General features: G+C 45.2%; 1 pseudogene; it reads left to right on the top strand.

The window, feature by feature from the left end:
- The first annotated feature begins 550 nt into the window (after positions 1 to 550).
- Positions 551 to 670, top strand: LOC136658022 (5S ribosomal RNA; annotated as a pseudogene).
- The last annotated feature ends 4,094 nt before the right edge of the window (positions 671 to 4,764 follow it).

The following is a 4,764-nucleotide window of genomic DNA, read 5'->3' as shown; positions in this document are numbered from 1 at the left end:
ACACACTTGTGTGAACGTGCAGATTTTGTATCATTCATTTGGAGCACAGCTATTCCCTGCCTTTTAAAAACAAAATTCAGACTGCAACCAGTTTTTTTCCGATGAGCAAACCCACAATGAAAACCACATTACGGTTTACCTGTAAATAACCAAATCTAATGCTATGTATCCATGACAGTTCCTGTTATGTCTTGATAAAAGATATCTCGACAACTTGTCCTGTTATTTTATGATAAAAAAGATGATGTGATTAAATCTCAGTTTTATCATACAACTAGCGTTGCCACATATTGCAGATTTTAAAGCCCCATACATATTTGCATTGATTTAAAATGATGTTTACGCATGTAGAACTGAAGTGCAATTATTTCAACATCAAAAAGAGTTGGGGGGGGGTGTCAGGAAGCAAGCTTACTGAGAAAGAGAGGGAGCCAGCCCAACCACTTCCCTGAGAGTGGAGGTGTACCTGTGAGAGGGCTATGAAGAAGGAGGAGGAACAGGAAGGAGCAGACAGATCATTGGGGGGGGGGGGAAATAAACACTGAGCAAGGCCGACAGCAACTGTTACCCTGCACATGCCCAATCTCGACTGATCTTGGAAGCTAAGCAGGGTCAGGCCTGGTTAGTACTTGGATGGGAGACCGCCTGGGAATACCGGGTGCTGTAGGCTTATACCATGATCTCGGAAGCTAAGCAGGGTCAGGCCTGGTTAGTACTTGGATGGGCGACCGCCTGGGAATACCGGGTGCTGTAGGCTTATACCGTGATCTCGGAAGCTAAGCAGGGTCGGGCCTGGTTAGTACTTGGATGGGCGACCGCCTGGGAATACCGGGTGCTGTAGGCTTATACCATGATCTCGGAAGCTAAGCAGGGTCAGGCCTGGTTAGTACTTGGATGGGCGACCGCCTGGGAATACCGGGTGCTGTAGGCTTATATCATAGTCTTTCGAGACTGAAGGTTGCCAACCAAGGCTGATGAGAAGAGTCTCCAACTGGAGGTCATCCAGGCTGTTGAGTTTGGGGAGGGGGCTGAGGTCAGCCTAGTGAAAGGAGGATGACACCCGCAGGTAGAACCCCTTTCCTAGGGCAGTTGTTGAGGCCATGAATAGCAGAACTGGACCAGGACAGAGCAGTGGGAAGGCAGATAGGCTGGGATCCTGGAACACCCCTGGGGACCTTGACTTACCCTGGCAAGTTCAGTAGCAAATGGACAGTGGACATGGTACAAGTCAGCTTTGGACTTTTTGCAAAATCCACCAAAAAAAAGTCAGATGCAACTCTTTCCCCTTCAACAACTGAGGTTCTGGTTTCCGCCAGAGACACCTGTCATGGAAAAGTAAGAATTAGGGCTATTTCACTTTAAATATCAGTTGAGATATTTTTTTCTCTCTCTTGATCTGGGGTGATTGAACCTACAATTAGGAGCTTAAAAACATCTGTGAGGCTAAAGGGGTAGGAGTAGGAGTGAGCTAACTTACTTATAAAGCCTCCCCCAGTCAGTAAGGAAGGAGTGAGTTTTCTTGGGTTCTGCTGACCTCTTGTTAATTCTTACTTGGAGTGTATTAGGGAGACCTCTTAGGTGAAGATGAATGTTCTCTAATTAGTCTTTTAATGCGGTAATGTTTGTATAGTTTGTTATTCTGTGCCTCCATAATACCATGCACTTTATTATATGAAAATAAATTACCCTTCTGTTATTAACTTGGGAGGACTTTTGGGTTCATTCAGAACTAGACTGGTTAATACTTGGATGTTGAAGACCCTTATAACCACACGGTCACCTATTGTAGCAGAAGGGGGCAGGCAGCTTGTGCGATAACACCCTGATGGAGACAATCAAAATTTGGAGTTGCATTACTAAATGACATGAGCTGACGAGGTTTCAGGATCACATCAGGTTTCAGGATCAGGATTACATCACAGTTAATCAGAGAAAAGAGAACGATGAATCTCTCAATTGAAGCGGCCTACAGGTCCCAATCCTATCCAACTTCCCAGCGCCAATGCAGCCACAATGCAGCCTGAACATTCCCTTACCTTGAGATGGGCTCCGTGACCGACCCCTCCCCACTTCAGGATGCAGTACGTGCCCTATTGGTGTGGCTGCATCCACACTGGAAAGTTGGAAAGAACTGGGCCCCTAATCAAAGATATAGATATCCTTGGAGCGTGAATAGTATTGGTGAACTCAGTTCCCACTTCTGTTATACATCATCTCAGTTTCCAAAGCAAGATTACAGTGTCTGAACTGTACTACGCAGCCATGGGAGCGACTTGGGCTCTCAACCCTTCAAGAGAAGATAGATCTATGCAGCCAGTATGATGGTTCTTCTTCAGGCCTCTGAAGAACTCTCTCCACCTGTGCTTAAGGGCTTTGTGATTTTGAGTTTTCCAGCAGAGGCTATTTATAATTGTCAGAATCTCCAGCTGTTTTGGATGAAAAACCGTCAAGTCTAAACGCATCTATGTCACACAGATGGTGTTATGTGCCAAAGCTTTCATTTCTGAGAAGACAACGGAAGGCTCTTTGTGCCTCTTCCTCTCTTTACCCCCCTGCAACCTGCTCCAAAAAGCTCGGCTAGTTTCCTGTGGAGGCAAAGAATCTGTATTTGGACAATCGTCTCAAAACGCAGAACTAATATGAGCCATAATCCGGGCTACAAATCATTTGGTTTCCTAATGTGCTGGGACTGTGACAAGAACCATAGCAGTCATATGAAGTTGTGATATACAGAGTCCAGACCACTGGTCTATCTCAGAGGTGTTTCATACAGTGGGGCCAAATAGCAATCATGGCTCCTGCTGAGGGCTGGAAGTGACGTCATTAAGTAGGATATGATGTCGTTAAGCAGATGATGGTCCAAAATAAGCACCTTATTCTCACCTAGAAATACATTAGCTGCAAATGGCAGAAGACAAAATGTGCAAATCTTGTTCATATTTTCAAGATATGGGAGAGCCCAATTATTGGGCTGCCCAATTATGGGCGGCCAGGAAGAGGCCCTTCTCGGTGGTGGCCCCCGAACTGTGGAATACCCTCCCCTTAGAACTGAGAACTGCTCCCTCATTGCTAACGTTTCAGCGTGGACTGAAGACCTTTTTATTTCAAAAAGCTTTTAATAGTTGACAGGCTGGCTGGCGTTCTTGCTTTTTATATGAAAATCCACAGGGTTTGTTTGTTTTTAGATTTTTTAAATTATTGTAAATTGTTTTTAATGATTGTTTTTCATGTTGTACTTTTAAATTGTAAGCAGCCTTGTGTGCCCGTTGGGCAAAAAGGCGGGGTATAAATTAATATAATAATAATAATAATATTGCACTGGGAGAGCCCAAGTATCACATGGGCCACCCTTTCAGCCATGCCACTTCTGCCAGGACATCACTTTGAAGCTCAGGTGCTCTGTGAAGTGATGCCATGAGAGAAGAGGTTCTGCTGAAAGGGCAGTATTAATTGGGCTCTTTCAGTATCTCCCTCTCTCACTCCTCTTGGTCTTCCTCCTTCTCCCATTACGTGCATTGACTTCTGAGGCCCTCATCCATCTCTCCCTCCTGAAGTCTCAGCAGAAGGAGCTCTGCTGAAAAGGTGGTGCTGCGAGAGCCCAATTATCACAGGGGCCAATTAAGTTGCTTCGGCAGGCCAGATCCAGTCAGTGGGCCTTACGTTTGACACAGACTAGCCAAGTCTTTTAGACAGGGGTCATTCCAACCTCAGCTGGGGATCCCAAGTACTGAACCTGGGGAGAAGTATGAAGGGCTCTACCACTAAGAAATTGTCCCATTTCTACATCATGCGGAAGAATTCTTAAGAGTGGGAAACTGCATCTCCCAAATAACTAGAGAACTTCTGAGAAGGCAGCTACTTTACTTCTCAGGATTCAGGAAGATGGAAATATGGTCAGATAGTTATTTAAGGCACATTCTTTCTTCTCCAGGAGGACCAGTCTAGCCGCGAGACAGAGTGTAGCACAAAAGCCCTAGAACAGAGATCAGCCAGGCCATGTCCTTTCAAAGAATTAAGCCATTCTAACTCATTGGATATCCACTCTGGCAAGCCCCCAAAAAGTGTTGCGAATTATCCCGTGCGCATGGCGAAGGACTAGATGTAACAAGATCTATGGAACTATTATACTTCAGACCCTAAAGCAACAGCCCCCTTTTGAGTCACCCATAGTTGGGCATAGCAGCAGAACTACTGATGGGAAAGGGGGAAAAAGAAATCTATTGGAAGTATGTCTTCCAGCTGCAGATTGAAACTCTATGACTTTAATAATTAAAATCAGCTGCAGCTCTCCAGCCCAGATGCTCCAATGGAGGTGCTTCTGTGTTCAATCAATTTCAGTACAAACATTCGCACTCATTTGGCTGGCAGCAGATAACTCAGCCAAATGGATCAATACAGAAGGCCTTTCTTCACGGTGTGAGGCCATAGTATCAGAAAGTACAGCGGACAGGTTGGAATCTGTGGCCCTGCCAGAATAACTACCTTGAAAGTAACATAGTTTTTAGGAAAAAGAGGGGGGGAAAGATGGAGAACTGGGGCCTCAGCTTCCCTGCAGAGTGAGAATTGGACAGCTGACATTTTTCTTGAGCATTTCTCAGCATATACCAGTGCCATCATATTAAACCAAACAGAAGCAAGCAAAAAAGAAAAGTTGTTTTCTTCCATCTATCTGCAAACATCTATAGCACTTACACTAAGAGCCCAATCGAGAAGCACTTTTGCACCACTCAAAGGGGAGATAGGCCAGCGCACAGATGTGCCCCA

This window comes from Tiliqua scincoides, chromosome 7 (assembly GCF_035046505.1).
Source record: "Tiliqua scincoides isolate rTilSci1 chromosome 7, rTilSci1.hap2, whole genome shotgun sequence".
In the NCBI taxonomy this organism is placed as follows: domain Eukaryota; kingdom Metazoa; phylum Chordata; class Lepidosauria; order Squamata; family Scincidae; genus Tiliqua; species Tiliqua scincoides.
This window is presented reverse-complemented; position numbering and strand designations above follow the sequence as displayed.